Source organism: Pristiophorus japonicus, chromosome 2 (assembly GCF_044704955.1).
Source record: "Pristiophorus japonicus isolate sPriJap1 chromosome 2, sPriJap1.hap1, whole genome shotgun sequence".
NCBI classification, from domain to species: Eukaryota; Metazoa; Chordata; class Chondrichthyes; family Pristiophoridae; genus Pristiophorus; species Pristiophorus japonicus.
Genome location: NC_091978.1, coordinates 254,312,192 through 254,331,457, shown reverse-complemented (window position 1 = coordinate 254,331,457; position 19,266 = coordinate 254,312,192). Strand labels below are relative to the sequence as shown.

Genomic DNA, 19,266 nt, shown 5'->3' with positions numbered 1-19,266 from the left:
GTACCAGGCGCTGGCCCAACACTGTTCGGCAGAAGCTGGCTAGGAAAGATCCAATGGAACTGGGACGACATCAAAGCACTGACTTCGGAGGATGATGTCTTGTGCATCCAAGTGCTAAACAAATTCCCGTCGTTATTCGAGCCAAGCATCGGCAACTTCACAGGCACCAAAGTGCAGATCCATCTAGTCCCTGATGCACGACCCGTTCATCACAAGGCCCGAGTGGTTCCACACATGATGCGAGAGAAAGTCGAGATCGAGCTGGACAGACTTCAATGAGAGGGGATCATATCGCCAGTCGAGTTCAATGAGTGGGCCAGTCCAATTGTTCTGGTGTTGAAAAGCGATGAGACGGTCAGAATCTGTGGAGTCTACAAAGTAACGATCAACCGAGTCTCGTTACAGGACCAGTACCCACTACCCAAAGCGGATGTTTGCAGTGCTAGCAGGGGGGAAGACATTCACCAAGCTAGATCTAACCTCTGCTTACATGACACAGGAGCTGGATGAACCTTCAAAAAAATTGTGCATCAACACGCACAGAGGACTGTTCCTATACCACAGATGCCCCTTTGGGATTTGTTCGGCGGCGGTCATCTTCCAGAGGAACATGAAGAATCTGCTGAAATCGGTTCCGCGCACCATGGTGTTCCAAGACGACATCTTGATCACTGGCTGCAACACCACCGAACACTTGCACAACCTGGAAGAGGTTCTCAAGCGACTGGACAGAGTGGGACTCAGGTTGAAACGCTCCAAGTGTGTTTTCCTGGCGCCAGAGGTCGAATTTCTGGAGAGAAAGATTGCGGCGGATGGCATTAGACCCAAGGACTCCAAGATGGAGGCCATCAAGAATGCACCCAGACCACAGAATGTGACGGAGCTGCATTTGTTCCTGGGACTCCTCAACTATTTTGGTAACTTTCTACCGGGGTTGAGCACTTTGCGGGAGCCATTGCATTTATTGCTACACAAGGGTGACGACTGGGTTTGGGATAAAACTCAAGAGACAGCCTTTAACAAGGCCAGAAACCTGCTATGTTCCAACAAGTTACTTGTATTGTATGACCCGTGTAAACGTTTAGTACTAGCTTGTGATGCATCTTTGTATGGGGTCGGTTGTGTGTTACAGCAAGCCAATGGGTCAGGTAAACTGCAACCGGTTGCATATGCTGAAAGAGCCTACAGTATGGTTGAAAAAGAAGTATTAGCATGCGTATAGAAAATGCACCAATATCTATTTGGGCTCCGGTTCGAGCTCGGAACCGACCACAAGCCGCTCATTTCGTTGTTCCCAGAAAGCAAAGGTATTAACACCAATGCTTCGTCCCGCATCCAAAGATGGGCACTAACTATCTGCGTATGATTATGTAATCCGCCACAGACCAGGCACTGAGAACTGTGCGGATGCCCTCAGTCGGTTACCATTGTCCACCACTGGGGTGGAAATGGCGCAACCCGCATACTTGCTCCTTGTAATGAATGCTTTTGAGAGTGAGGGGTCACCCGTCACAGCTTGCCAGATCAGGACCTGGACTAGCCAGGACCCTGTGCTATCACTAGTAAAAAGGTGTGTCCTCAATGGGAGCTGGTCGGCAGTCCCAGGTGAAATGCAAGACGAAATTAAGCCGTTCCACTGACGCAAGGACGAAATGTCCATCCATTCGGACTGTCTCCTATGGGAGAATCGTGTAATTTTGCCAAAAAAAGGCAGGGAAACGTTCATACGTGACCTTCACAGTACCCAGCCAGGCATCGTCATGATGAAGGCTATCGCCAGGTCGCACGTATGGTGGCCCGGCATTGACTCGGAATTGGAGTCATGCGTACACCAATGCAACACTTGCTCACAGTTAAGCAATGCACCAAGGGAGGCCCCACTGAATCTGTGGTCATGGCCCCTCCAAACCGTGGTCAAGGGTCCACGTAGATTTCGCTGGCCCCTTTCTAGGAAAGATGTTCCTAGTAGCAGTGGACGCTTACTCTAAATGGATTGAATGTACAATAATGTCGTCATGTACGTCCACTGCCACCATTGAAAGCCTCCAAGCCATGTTCGCCACCCATGGTTTGCCCGACGTCCTTGTTAGTGACAATGGACCATGCTTCACCAGCTCAGAATTCAACAAGTTCATGATCCGCAATGGCATCAAGCATGTCAGGTCTGCGCCATTTAAGCCCGCATCCAATGGTCAAGCGGAACGGGCAGTCTAAACCATCAAGCTTGAAACACATGACGGACGGTTCCCTGCACACCCGGCTATCTCGGATTCTGCTCAGCTACCGCACACGACCCTACTCACTTACCGGGGATCCCCCTGCAGAATTGCTAATGAAGAGAGCACTCAAAACCAGGCTCTCCTTAGTCCACCCGGATCTCAATGATCATTTAGAAACCCGACGTCACCGGCATAACATGTACCACGATCGCGCGGCTGTATCACGCGACATTGAAGTTAATGACCCTGTGTTTGTTCTTAATTATGGTCATGGTCCCAAATGGGTTGCTGGCACTGTGTCAGCCAAGGAAGAGAATAGAGTGTTTGTTGTCAAACTTTTGAATGGACAAATGTGCAGAAAGCACTTGGATCAGATCAAACTGCGATTCACTGACAACCAAGAACAGTTTGAAGAGGACATTACCATCATTAATCCACCCACACACACCCAACCAGCAATCGACCTCGCGGTCAACCACGAGGATGAACCCACCATGCCTGACTGTCCGATCAGACCAGCCACACCGCAACGCAGCAATGATCTGACCGACTCACCTATGCCAGGACTTCAACTCAGGCGATCAACTCGAACGCAGAGCCCTGGATCGCCTCAACTTGTAAATAAATTGTACATAAGACTTTGAGGGGGAATAATGTTATGTATATAAACATTAGCAATGTGTAAGACTTGCCACCAGGGGGCGCACCTGTGGGAGACCCAAGGGTCACATGTGCACACTGGGCAAGCAGGTGTAAAAGGCAGTCTACCATGCTGCCTCCTCACTTTGGAGTTACAATAAAGAGACCAAGGTCACAACAGTTTGAGCTTAAGATATACAGTCTTGTGGAGTTATTCTAAACACAACACAGATAGCTCCTTCCTGTCCCAGAACTGGTGCCAGTGTCCCATGAAATGGAACCCCTCTTTCCCACACTAGCCCTTTAGCCATGTGTCTGCTTCTATGCCAATTTGCATGTGGCTTGGGCAATAATCCAGAGATTATTACCTTTGAGGTCCTGCTTTTTAATTTAGAGCCTAACTCCTGATAGAGTTTCAGCAGGACCTCCTCCCTGTTTCTACCAATGTCGTTTGTTCCAGCATGGACCAATCAACTGGATCTACCCCCTTCCTTTCCAAGTTTCTCTCCAGCCGCCTTGAGATATCTCTTAACCTGGCACCGAGATTCTCATTTTTGCAGAGGACACTATATATCCCCCTATTTATAGAGTCCCCTATCACTACCACATTTTTATTCTGCTTCCGCTCCCCCCCCCCCCCCGCCCCCCCATGCCCCCTTGGACAGCCTTCCAAGCCACGGTGCCTTGGTCTTCTTATTCTTCTTAGGCAGTCCACCGGAGTTGAGGAAGACTTGCTTCCATACTAATATGAGTTCTAAGGTGACTGATGAGACCAATGCGGGATCTACAGTCACTGTCACAGGTGGGGCAGGTGGTCCACATTGTCCAAGGTCTTGAGATGGATCTTGATAATCGGGGGGCAGTGCTGTGTGGCGGGGGCAGGTTGGTAGAGAACCTTTGCCTTACGGATGTTTAATGTAAGGCTGAGATTCTTCGACAATGTAGCCTCAAAATGCCAGTGGCAAAAGCAACGTTGCCGCAGAAAAATAATTGCTGGAGCACTCAAAGACCCTGCAAAGAACGTCCTATTCAGTCAATGCCTCACAGCCAACCTGATAACTTCCAATGAACCGGAGCTGCAGAGTGTCCATAGTGCTTGGTCTTCCCTCCACCATAATTAGCACCTGTGAAGAGACTCTTGGTTATTCTACCAGAAAACATCAAGACTGATTCGATGAGAACGACCAGGAGATCCAGGAGCTAATAAACCGCAAATGCAAGGCATTCTGAAATTGGAAACAACATCACAACTTGAGACAAAGAAAAGCAGATCTACAGACAACTGAAGGCCGAGGTCCAACAAAAAACTCGGGAGCAAAAGAACAGATGGTGGGTGGAAAAAATGCAGGAGATCCAGCAACTAGGCGACAATCATGACGTGCATGGATTTTTTAGCACAGTCATGACCACCTGCGGCCCAAACACCCAAGGCCCTATCCCACTGAGAGCAAAGAACAGAGGGGTACTCATCAAGGACAGAGAGCCAGTCAGTGCCTGCTGGAAGGAGCCATCTGACAACTGAAAAGCAACAAGGCCTAAGGAGCAGATGGGACGAGCCCATGACCTCATCTCTCTTATCTGGAAAGAGGAGCGCATGCGAGGGGATCTCAGAGCCGCTGTAATCATGACTATCTTCAAGCAAGGTGACAAGTTCGATTGTGGTAATTACAGAGGAGTTTCCCTGCGTCTGCCACAGGGAAAATTACCGCAAGAATCCTCCCAGTGGCTGAATAGTTCCTCACAGATGCGCAATGCTCTCAGTGGGGTAGGGCCTTGGGTGTTTGGGCCGCAGGTGGTCATGACTGTGCTAAAAAATCCATGCACGTCATGATTGTCGCCTAGTTGCTGGATCTCCTGCGCTTTTTCCACCCACCATCTGTTCTTTAGCTCCCGAGTTTTTTGTTGGACCTCGGCCTTCAGTTGTCTGTAGATCTGCTTTTCTTTGTCTCAAGTTATGATGTTGTTTCCAATTACAGAATGCCTTGCGTTTGCGGTTTATTAGCTCCTGGATCTCCTGGTCGTTCTCATCAAATCAGTCTTGATGTTTTCTGCGCAATGCGGATTCCGCCCATTAAGGGGCACAACGGACATGATCTCCCTGCTGGACTCGACCTCCCTTCTGGACTTGATCTTCCTGCTCGACTTGACCTACCCGCTGGACTTGACCTCCCTGTTGGATTTGGCCTCAATACTGGAATTGACCTCCCCGCTGGACTCGACCTCCCTGCTGGACTTGACCTCCCTGCTGGACTCGACCTCTCTGTTGGACTTGGCCTCAATGCTGGACTTGACCTCCCTGTTGGCCTCAATGCTGGACTTGACCTCCCTGCTGGACTCATGCTCCCGCTCCTGATTCCCGGGATTATTTCATCCGGTTACTCCCCTGCCGGTTGCAGTAAAAGGTCTCCAATTCTCCCCGCCTGCTGGCCACCGACACCTGCTGCAGTTTTGCCGTTTTTTACCAGTTTTTTCACCACTCGCCGCTCGATGCCGACGGATTGTGGAGACCCGATGGTAACCCGGCTGCTGCCATGATCCTCGTGTAACCCGTATCATGCCTTGGTCTGCTTTGTGGCTGTCCTCCCTGCAGTTTTTCTCCTTGTCCTCACAGGTAGTGAGTACATCGTACCTGTTGGGCAGGACCAGTGTCTGCGAGACCTCCTTCTCAATCTCTGCTAAATTCCTGCTACCCGGCTCCCTAAAAGTCACACCCTCCCTTTCCTGAACCTGTGCTTTCCTCTGGGGTGTGACTGTATTTTGGATAACACTGTCCAGAAATTCATCCCCCTCCCATATGTGTCGGAGTGTCTCCAATTCGCACTCCAGCTCTCAGCTGGAGAGATTCGAGATGGAGACATCTCCTGCAGACGTGTTTGCTCGGGACAGTCTTGCTGTCCACAAACATGTTGGTGCTTATAACATCTCAGAATCAGTAATTATATCACCAGTGATGCCAGATTAAGGCACACAGCTCCTTTAAATAACTTGTTGGGGCTCTTTATTAAATTACTTGTATGGGCAATGTCACCATTGGTTTTCCGGTGGTGTTTCGGTGCTCATTAAAAATTGAGGTTTTTTTTACCACTGAAATACCATACTCACTCAAAAGACGCTATTTCATCAAATAAAACCGGTGATAGGGCGAACTGTATTTCATTCTGACTTTTCACCATGCAACACTGAAAGTAAAATCTGTGGTATTTTTGCGCATGCGTCATCAGTACCTGCCCGCTCCTCTTCTCCCCGACATGGTTTTACCTTGGGCAGGCCGCTCCTCCTCTTCCTGCTGCCTCTGGTGCTCTCTCCGAGGCGGGGGCGGTGTATTTTCCCCCCAAGTTCCCCCAATCTCTCCCCCACCATCTATACCAGCTGCTTACGAAGCGCACCCGCTGGGTGCATTGCCTCCCTGCACCATGGCTGACTCAGTCCTATTTGCCAGCCGGCCTGCCCAGCGCCGTCCACGGTATCCCTTGAGGGATGGTGACATGGGACACTGTGGGGGCACTGTAGGAATATGGGACATTGTAGGGACATGGGGACACTGTAGAGACGTGGGGACATTGTAGGGACATGGGGACATTGTAGGGACATGGGGACATTGTAGGGACATGGGGACACTGTAGAGACATGGGGACATTGTAGGGACATGGGGACATTGTAGAGACATGGGGACATTGCAGGGACATGGGGACATTGTAGGGACATGGAGACATTGTAGGGACATGGGAACATTGTAGAGACATGGGGACATTGTAGGGACATGGGGACATTGTAGGGACATGGGGACACTGTAGGTACATGGGGACACTGTAGAGACATGGGGACATTGTAGGGACATGGGGACACTAGGGACATGGGGACATTGTAGGGACATGGGGACATTGTAGGGACATGGGGACATTGTAGAGACATGGGGACACTGTAGAGACATGGGGACATTGTAGAGACATGGGGACATTGTAGGGACATGGGGACACTGTAGAGACATGGGGACATTGTAGGGACATGGGGACATTGTAGGGACATGGGGACATTGTAGCGACATGGGGACACTGTAGAGACATGGGGACATTGTAGAGACATGGGGACATTGTAGAGACATGGGGACATTGTCGGGACATGGGGACATTGTAGGGACATGGGGACACTAGGGACATGGGGACATTGTAGGGACATGGGGACATTGTAGAGACATGGGGACATTGTAGGGACATGGGAACACTGTAGAGACATGTGGACACTGTAGAGACATGGGGACATTGTAGGGACATGGGGACATTGTAGAGACATGGGGACATTGCAGGGACATGGGGACATTGTAGGGACATGGGGACATTGTAGGGACATGGGGACATTGTAGAGACATGGGGACATTGTAGGGACATGGGGACATTGTAGGGACATGGGGACACTGTAGGTACATGGGGACACTGTAGAGACATGGGGACATTGTAGGGACATGGGGACACTAGGGACATGGGGACATTGTAGGGACATGGGGACATTGTAGGGACATGGGGACACTGTAGAGACATGGGGACATTGTAGAGACATGGGGACATTGTAGGGACATGGGGACACTGTAGAGACATGGGGACACTGTAGAGACATGGGGACATTGTAGAGACATGGGGACATTGTAGAGACATGGGGACACTGTAGAGACATGGGGATATTGTAGGGACATGGGGACATTGTAGGGACATGGGGACATTGTAGAGACATGGGGACATTGTAGGGACATGGGGACATTGTAGAGACATGGGGACACTGTAGAGACATGGGGACACTGTAGGGACATGTGGACATTGAAGAGACATGGGGACACTGTAGAGATATGGGGACACTGTAGAGACATGGGGACATTGTAGGGACATGGGGACATTGTAGGGACATGGGGACATTGTAGGGACATGGGGACATTGTAGAGACATGGGGACACTGTAGAGACATGGGGACACTGTAGGGACATGGGGACATTGTAGAGATATGGGGACATTGTAGGGACATGGGGACATTGTAGAGACATGGGGACACTGTAGAGACATGGGGACATTGTAGAGACATGGGGACATTGTAGGGACATGGGGACATTGTGGAGACATGGGGACAATGTAGGGACATGTGGATATTGCAGGGACATGGGGTCATTTTAGGGACATGGGGACATTGTAGAGACATGGGGACATTGTAGGGACATGGGGACACTGTAGAGACATGGGGACATTGTAGGGACATGGGGATATTGTAGGGACATGGGGGCACTGTAGAGACATGGGGACATTGTAGAGACATTGGGACATTGTAGAGACATGGGGACATTGTAGGGACATGGGGACACTGTAGAGACACGGGGACATTGTAGGGACATGGGGACATTGTAGGGACATGGGGACATTGTAGCGACATGGGGACACTGTAGAGACATGGGGACATTGTAGAGACATGGGGACATTGTAGGGACATGGGGACACTAGGGACATGGGGACATTGTAGGGACATGGGGACATTGTAGAGACATGGGGACATTGTAGGGACATGGGAACACTGTAGAGACATGGGGACACTGTAGAGACATGGGGACATTGTAGGGACATGGGGACATTGTATGGACATGGGGACACTGTAGAGACATGGGGACATTGTAGGGACATGGGGACATTGTCGGGACATGGGGACATTGTAGAGACATGGGGACATTGCAGGGACATGGGGACATTGTAGGGACATGGGGACATTGTAGGGACATGGGGACATTGTAGAGACATGGGGACATTGTAGGGACATGGGGACATTGTAGGGACATGGGGACACTGTAGGTACATGGGGACATTGTAGGGACATGGGGACATTGTAGAGACATGGGGACACTGTAGAGACATGGGGACACTGTAGGGACATGTGGACATTGAAGAGACATGGGGACACTGTAGAGATATGGGGACACTGTAGAGACATGGGGACATTGTAGGGACATGGGGACATTGTAGGGACATGGGGACATTGTAGGGACATGGGGACATTGTAGAGACATGGTGACACTGTAGAGACATGGGGACACTGTAGGGACATGGGGACATTGTAGAGATATGGGGACATTGTAGGGACATGGGGACATTGTAGAGACATGGGGACACTGTAGAGACATGGGGACATTGTAGAGACATGGGGACACTGTAGAGACATGGGGATATTGCAGGGACATGGGGACATTGTAGGGACATGGGGACATTGTGGAGACATGGGGACAATGTAGGGACATGTGGATATTGCAGGGACATGGGGTCATTTTAGGGACATGGGGACATTGTAGAGACATGGGGACATTGTCGGGACATGGGGACACTGTAGAGACATGGGGACATTGTAGGGACATGGGGATATTGTAGGGACATGGGGGCACTGTAGAGACATGGGGACATTGTAGAGACATGGGGACATTGTAGAGACATGGGGACATTGTAGGGACATGGGGGCACTGTAGAGACATGGGGACACTGTAGAGACATGGGGACATTGTAGGGACATGGGGACACTGTAGAGACATGGGGACATTGTAGAGACATGGGGACATTGTAGGGACATGGGGACATTGTAGGGACATGGGGACACTGTAGAGACATGGGGACATTGTAGAGACATGGGAACATTGTAGGGACATGGGGACACTGTAGAGACATGGGGACATTGTAGAGACATGGGGACACTGTAGAGACATGGGGACATTGTAGGGACATGGGGATATTGTAGGGACATGGGGGCACTGTAGAGACATGGGGACATTGTAGAGACATGGGGACATTGTCGAGACATGGGGACATTGTAGGGACATGGGAACACTGTAGAGACATGTGGACATTGTAGGGACATGGGGACACTGTACAGACATGGGGACATTGTAGAGACATGGGGACATTGTAGAGACATGGGGACATTGTACGGACATGGGGACATTGTAGGGACATGGGGACACTGTAGAGACATGGGGACATTGTAGAGACATGGGGACATTGTAGGGAGAAGGGGACATTGTAGGGACATGGGGACATTGTAGGGACATGGGGACACTGTAGAGACATGGGGACATTGTCGGGAGATGGGGACATTGTAGGACCATGGGGACACTGTGGAGATATGGGGACATTGTAGAGACATGGGGACATTGTAGGGACATGGGGACATTGTAGGGACATGGGGACATTGTAGGGACATGGGGACACTGTAGGGACATGGGGACATTGTAGAGACATGGGGACACTGTAGAGACATGGGGACATTGTAGGGACATGGGGACACTGTAGAGATATGGGGACACTGTAGAGACATGGGGACATTGTAGAGACATGGGGACACTGCAGGGACATGGGGACATTGTAGAGACATGGGGATACTGTAGAGACATGGGGACATTGTAGGCACATGGGGACATTGTAGAGACATGGGGACATTGTAGACACGTGGGGACATTATAGAGACATGGGGACATTGTAGGCACATGGGGACATTGTAGAGACATGGGGACATTGTAGACACGTGGGGACATTGTAGAGACATGGGGACACTGTAGAGACATGGGGACACTGTTGGGAAATGGGGACACTAGAGACATGGGGACATTGTAGACACATGGGGACACTGTAGGGACATGGGGACATTGTAGAGACATGGGGACACTGTACAGACATGGGGACATTGTAGAGACATGGGGACATTGTAGAGACATGGGGACATTGTACGGACATGGGGACATTGTAGGGACATGGGGACACTGTAGAGACATGGGGACATTGTAGAGACATGGGGACATTGTAGGGAGAAGGGGACATTGTAGACACATGGGGACACTGTAGGGACATGGGGACATTGTAGAGACATGGGGACATTGTAGAGACATGGGGACATTGTAGGGAGATGGGGACATTGTAGGGAAATGGGGACATTGTCGGGACATGGGGACATTGTAGGGACATGGGGAGACTGTAGAGACATGGGGACATTGTCGAGACATGGGGATATTGTAGGGACATGGGGACAATGTAGAGACATGGGGACATTGTAGAGACATAGTGACACTGTAGAGACATGGGGACACTGTTGAGACATGGGGACATTGTAGGGACATGGGGACACTGTAGAGACATGGGGATATTGTAGGGACATGGGGACATTGTAGGGACATGGGAACAATGTAGAGACATGGGGACCTTGTAGGGACATGGGGACATTGTAGGGACATGGGGACACTGTAGAGACATGGGGACATTGAAGGGACATGGGGACATTGTAGAGACATGGGGACATTGTAGGGACATGGGGACATTGTAGAAACATGGGGACACCGTAGAGACATGGGGACATTGTAGAGACATGGGGACACTGTAGAGACATGGGGACATTGTAGGGACATGGGGATATTGTAGGGACATGGGGGCACTGTAGAGACATGGGGACATTGTAGAGACATGGGGACATTGTCGAGACATGGGGACATTGTAGGGACATGGGGACACTGTAGAGACATGGGGACATTGTAGGGACATGGGGACACTGTACAGACATGGGGACATTGTAGAGACATGGGGACATTGTAGAGACATGGGGACATTGTACGGACATGGGGACATTGTAGGGACATGGGGACACTGTAGAGACATGGGGACATTGTAGAGACATGGGGACATTGTAGAGACATGGGGACATTGTAGGGAGAAGGGGACATTGTAGGGACATGGGGACATTGTAGGGACATGGGGACACTGTAGAGACATGGGGACATTGTCGGGAGATGGGGACATTGTAGGACCATGGGGACACTGTAGAGATATGGGGACATTGTAGAGACATGGGGACATTGTAGAGACATGGGGACATTGTACGGACATGGGGACATTGTAGGGACATGGGGACACTGTAGAGACATGGGGACATTGTAGAGACATGGGGACATTGTAGGGAGAAGGGGACATTGTAGGGACATGGGGACATTGTAGGGACATGGGGACACTGTAGAGACATGGGGACATTGTCGGGAGATGGGGACATTGTAGGACCATGGGGACACTGTAGAGATATGGGGACATTGTAGAGACATGGGGACATTGAAGGGACATGGGGACATTGTAGGGACATGGGGACATTGTAGGGACATGGGGACACTGTAGGGACATGGGGACATTGTAGAGACATGGGGACACTGTAGAGACATGGGGACACTGTTGGGACATGGGGACACAAGAGACATGGGGACATTGTAGACACATGGGGACATTGTAGAGACATGGGGACATTGTAGAGACATGGGGACATTGTAGAGACATGGGGACATTGTAGAGACATGGGGACATTGTAGGGAGAAGGGGACATTGTAGGGACATGGGGACATTGTAGGGACATGGGGACACTGTAGAGACATGGGGACATTGTCGGGAGATGGGGACATTGTAGGACCATGGGGACACTGTAGAGATATGGGGACACTGCAGAGACATGGGGACATTGTAGAGACATGGGGACATTGTAGGGACATGGGGACATTGTAGGGACATTGGGACATTGTAGGGACATGGGGACACTGTAGGGACATGGGGACAATGTAGAGACATGGGGACCTTGTAGGGACATGGGGACATTGTAGGGACATGGGGACACTGTAGAGACATGGGGACATTGAAGGGACATGGGGACATTGTAGAGACATGGGGACATTGTAGGGACATGGGGACACTGTAGGGACATGGGGACATTGTAGAAACATGGGGACACCGTAGAGACATGGGGACATTGTAGAGACATGGGGACATTGTAGGGACATGGGGACAATGTAGAGACATGGGGACCTTGTAGGGACATGGGGACATTGTAGGGACATGGGGACACTGTAGAGACATGGGGACATTGAAGGGACATGGGGACATTGTAGAGACATGGGGACATTGTAGGGACATGGGGACACTGTAGGGACATGGGGACATTGTAGAAACATGGGGACACCGTAGAGACATGGGGACATTGTAGAGACATGGGGACACTGTAGAGACATGGGGACATTGTAGGGACATGGGGATATTGTAGGGACATGGGGGCACTGTAGAGACATGGGGACATTGTAGAGACATGGGGACATTGTCGAGACATGGGGACATTGTAGGGACATGGGGACACTGTAGAGACATGGGGACATTGTAGGGACATGGGGACACTGTACAGACATGGGGACATTGTAGAGACATGGGGACATTGTAGAGACATGGGGACATTGTAGGGACATGGGGACACTGTAGAGACATGGGGACATTGTAGAGACATGGGGACATTGTAGGGAGAAGGGGACATTGTAGGGACATGGGGACATTGTAGGGACATGGGGACACTGTAGAGACATGGGGACATTGTCGGGAGATGGGGACATTGTAGGACCATGGGGACACTGTAGAGATATGGGGACACTGTAGAGACATGGGGACATTGTAGAGACATGGGGACATTGTAGGGACACTGGGACATTGTAGGGACATGGGGACACTGTAGGGACATGGGGACATTGTAGAGGCATGGGGACACTGTAGAGACATGGGGACATTGTAGGGACATGGGGACACTGTAGAGATATGGGGACACTGTAGAGACATGGGGACATTGTAGAGACATGGGGACACTGCAGGGACATGGGGACATTGTAGAGACATGGGGATACTGTAGAGACATGGGGACATTGTAGGCACATGGGGACATTGTAGAGACATGGGGACATTGTAGACACGTGGGGACACTGTAGAGACATGGGGACACTGTAGAGACATGGGGACACTGTTGGGACATGGGGACACTAGAGACATGGGGACATTGTAGACACATGGGGACACTGTAGGGACATGGGGACATTGTAGACACATGGGGACACTGTACAGACATGGGGACATTGTAGAGACATGGGGACATTGTAGAGACATGGGGACATTGTACGGACATGGGGACATTGTAGGGACATGGGGACACTGTAGAGACATGGGGACATTGTAGAGACATGGGGACATTGTCGGGAGAAGGGGACATTGTAGGGACATGGGGACATTGTAGGGACATGGGGACACTGTAGAGACATGGGGACATTGTCGGGAGATGGGGACATTGTAGGACCATGGGGACACTGTAGAGATATGGGGACATTGTAGAGACATGGGGACATTGTAGGGACATGGGGACATTGTAGGGACATGGGGACATTGTAGGGACATGGGGACATTGTAGAGACATGGGGACACTGTAGAGACATGGGGACATTGTAGGGACATGGGGACACTGTAGAGATATGGGGACATTGTAGACACATGGGGACACTGTACAGACATGGGGACATTGTAGAGACATGGGGACATTGTAGAGACATGGGGACATTGTACGGACATGGGGACATTGTAGGGACATGGGGACACTGTAGAGACATGGGGACATTGTAGAGACATGGGGACATTGTCGGGAGAAGGGGACATTGTAGGGACATGGGGACATTGTAGGGACATGGGGACACTGTAGAGACATGGGGACATTGTCGGGAGATGGGGACATTGTAGGACCATGGGGACACTGTAGAGATATGGGGACATTGTAGAGACATGGGGACATTGTAGGGACATGGGGACATTGTAGGGACATGGGGACATTGTAGGGACATGGGGACATTGTAGACACGTGGGGACACTGTAGAGACATGGGGACACTGTAGAGACATGGGGACACTGTTGGGACATGGGGACACTCGAGACATGGGGACATTGTAGACACATGGGGACACTGTAGGGACATGGGGACATTGTAGACACATGGGGACACTGTACAGACATGGGGACATTGTAGAGACATGGGGACATTGTAGAGACATGGGGACATTGTACGGACATGGGGACATTGTAGGGACATGGGGACACTGTAGAGACATGGGGACATTGTAGAGACATGGGGACATTGTCGGGAGAAGGGGACATTGTAGGGACATGGGGACATTGTAGGGACATGGGGACACTGTAGAGACATGGGGACATTGTCGGGAGATGGGGACATTGTAGGACCATGGGGACACTGTAGAGATATGGGGACATTGTAGAGACATGGGGACATTGTAGGGACATGGGGACATTGTAGGGACATGGGGACATTGTAGAGACATGGGGACACTGTAGAGACATGGGGACATTGTAGGGACATGGGGACACTGTCGAGATATGGGGACACTGTAGAGACATGGGGACATTGTAGAGACATGGGGACACTGCAGGGACATAGGGACATTGTAGAGACATGGGGATACTGTAGAGACATGGGGACATTGTAGGGACATGGGGACATTGTAGAGACATGGGAACATTGTAGGGACATGGGGACACTGTAGAGACATGGGGACATTGTCGAGACATGGGGATATTGTAGGGACATGGGGACAATGTAGAGACATGGGGACATTGTAGAGACATGGGGACATTGTAGAGACATGGGGACATTGTAGAGACATGGGGACATTGTAGAGACATAGTGACACTGTAGAGACATGGGGACACTGTAGAGACATGGGGACATTGTCGGGAGATGGGGACATTGTAGGACCATGGGGACACTGTAGAGATATGGGGACATTGTAGAGACATGGGGACATTGTAGGGACATGGGGACATTGTAGGGACATGGGGACATTGTAGGGACATGGGGACATTGTAGAGACATGGGGACACTGTAGAGACATGGGGACATTGTAGGGACATGGGGACACTGTCGAGATATGGGGACACTGTAGAGACATGGGGACATTGTAGAGACATGGGGACACTGCAGGGACATAGGGACATTGTAGAGACATGGGGATACTGTAGAGACATGGGGACATTGTAGGGACATGGGGACATTGTAGAGACATGGGAACATTGTAGACACGTGGGGACATTGTAGAGATATGGGGACACTGTAGAGACATGGGGACACTGTTGGGACATGGGGACACAAGAGACATGGGGACATTGTAGACACATGGGGACACTGTAGAGACATGGGGACATTGTAGAGACATGGGGACATTGTAGAGACATGGGGACATTGTAGGGACATGGGGACATTGTCGGGACATGGGGACATTGTAGGGACATGGGGACACTGTAGAGACATGGGGACATTGTCGAGACATGGGGATATTGTAGGGACATGGGGACAATGTAGAGACATGGGGACATTGTAGAGACATGGGGACATTGTAGAGACATGGGGACATTGTAGAGACATAGTGACACTGTAGAGACATGGGGACACTGTTGAGACATGGGGACATTGTAGGGACATGGGGACACTGTAGAGACATGGGGACACTGTTGAGACATGGGGACATTGTAGGGACATGGGGATATTGTAGGGACATGGGGACAATGTAGAGACATGGGGACCTTGTAGGGACATGGGGACATTGTAGGGACATGGGGACACTGTAGAGACATGGGGACATTGAAGGGACATGGGGACATTGTAGAGACATGGGGACATTGTAGGGACATGGGGACACTGTAGGGACATGGGGACATTGTAGAGACATGGGGACATTGTAGAGACATGGGGACATTGTAGGGAGAAGGGGACATTGTAGGGACATGGGGACATTGTAGGGACATGGGGACACTGTAGAGACATGGGGACATTGTCGGGAGATGGGGACATTGTAGGACCATGGGGACACTGTAGAGATATGGGGACATTGTAGAGACATGGGGACATTGTAGAGACATGGGGACATTGTACGGACATGGGGACATTGTAGGGACATGGGGACACTGTAGAGACATGGGGACATTGTAGAGACATGGGGACATTGTAGGGAGAAGGGGACATTGTAGGGACATGGGGACATTGTAGGGACATGGGGACACTGTAGAGACATGGGGACATTGTCGGGAGATGGGGACATTGTAGGACCATGGGGACACTGTAGAGATATGGGGACATTGTAGAGACATGGGGACATTGAAGGGACATGGGGACATTGTAGGGACATGGGGACATTGTAGGGACATGGGGACACTGTAGGGACATGGGGACATTGTAGAGACATGGGGACACTGTAGAGACATGGGGACACTGTTGGGACATGGGGACATTGTAGACACATGGGGACATTGTAGACACATGGGGACATTGTAGAGACATGGGGACATTGTAGAGACATGGGGACATTGTAGAGACATGGGGACATTGTAGGGAGAAGGGGACATTGTAGGGACATGGGGACATTGTAGGGACATGGGGACACTGTAGAGACATGGGGACATTGTCGGGAGATGGGGACATTGTAGGACCATGGGGACACTGTAGAGATATGGGGACACTGCAGAGACATGGGGACATTGTAGAGACATGGGGACATTGTAGGGACATGGGGACATTGTAGGGACATTGGGACATTGTAGGGACATGGGGACACTGTAGGGACATGGGGACAATGTAGAGACATGGGGACCTTGTAGGGACATGGGGACATTGTAGGGACATGGGGACACTGTAGAGACATGGGGACATTGAAGGGACATGGGGACATTGTAGAGACATGGGGACATTGTAGGGACATGGGGACACTGTAGGGACATGGGGACATTGTAGAAACATGGGGACACCGTAGAGACATGGGGACATTGTAGAGACATGGGGACATTGTAGGGACATGGGGACAATGTAGAGACATGGGGACCTTGTAGGGACATGGGGACATTGTAGGGACATGGGGACACTGTAGCGACATGGGGACATTGAAGGGACATGGGGACATTGTAGAGACATGGGGACATTGTAGGGACATGGGGACACTGTAGGGACATGGGGACATTGTAGAGACATGGGGACATTGTAGAGACATGGGGACATTGTAGAGACATAGTGACACTGTACAGACATGGGGACACTGTTGAGACATGGGGACATTGTAGGGACATGGGGACACTGTAGAGACATGGGGACACTGTTGAGACATGGGGACATTGTAGGGACATGGGGATATTGTAGGGACATGGGGACATTGTAGGGACATGGGGACAATGTAGAGACATGGGGACCTTGTAGGGACATGGGGACATTGTAGGGACATGGGGACACTGTAGAGACATGGGGACATTGAAGGGACATGGGGACATTGTAGAGACATGGGGACATTGTAGGGACATGGGGACACTGTAGGGACATGGGGACATTGTAGAAACATGGGGACACCGTAGAGACATGGGGACATTGTAGAGACATGGGGACACTGTAGAGACATGGGGACATTGTAGGGACATGGGGATATTGTAGGGACATGGGGGCACTGTAGAGACATGGGGACATTGTAGAGACATGGGGACATTGTCGAGACATGGGGACATTGTAGGGACATGGGGACACTGTAGAGACATGGGGACATTGTAGGGACATGGGGACACTGTACAGACATGGGGACATTGTAGAGACATGGGGACATTGTAGAGACATGGGGAAATTGTAGGGACATGGGGACACTGTAGAGACATGGGGACATTGTAGAGACATGGGGACATTGTAGGGAGAAGGGGACATTGTAGGGACATGGGGACATTGTAGGGACATGGGGACACTGTAGAGACATGGGGACATTGTCGGGAGATGGGGACATTGTAGGACCATGGGGACACTGTAGAGATATGGGGACACTGTAGAGACATGGGGACATTGTAGAGACATGGGGACATTGTAGGGACACTGGGACATTGTAGGGACATGGGGACACTGTAGGGACATGGGGACATTGTAGAGGCATGGGGACACTGTAGAGACATGGGGACATTGTAGGGACATGGGGACACTGTAGAGATATGGGGACACTGTAGAGACATGGGGACATTGTAGAGACATGGGGACACTGCAGGGACATGGGGACATTGTAGAGACATGGGGATACTGTAGAGACATGGGGACATTGTAGGCACATGGGGACATTGTAGAGACATGGGGACATTGTAGACACGTGGGGACACTGTAGAGACATGGGGACACTGTAGAGACATGGGGACACTGTTGGGACATGGGGACACTAGAGACATGGGGACATTGTAGACACATGGGGACACTGTAGGGACATGGGGACATTGTAGACACATGGGGACACTGTACAGACATGGGGACATTGTAGAGACATGGGGACATTGTAGAGACATGGGGACATTGTACGGACATGGGGACATTGTAGGGACATGGGGACACTGTAGAGACATGGGGACATTGTAGAGACATGGGGACATTGTCGGGAGAAGGGGACATTGTAGGGACATGGGGACATTGTAGGGACATGGGGACACTGTAGAGACATGGGGACATTGTCGGGAGATGGGGACATTGTAGGACCATGGGGACACTGTAGAGATATGGGGACATTGTA

At 50.9% G+C, this 19,266-nt stretch overlaps 1 protein-coding gene across 6 annotated transcripts in view; it reads left to right on the top strand.

Annotated features, from left to right (window-relative positions):
• The window catches only part of ank2b (ankyrin 2b, neuronal), a 1,291,078-nt gene that overhangs the window by 15,048 nt on the left and 1,256,764 nt on the right, over positions 1-19,266 (top strand). The gene's annotated exons all lie outside the window — the stretch shown is intronic.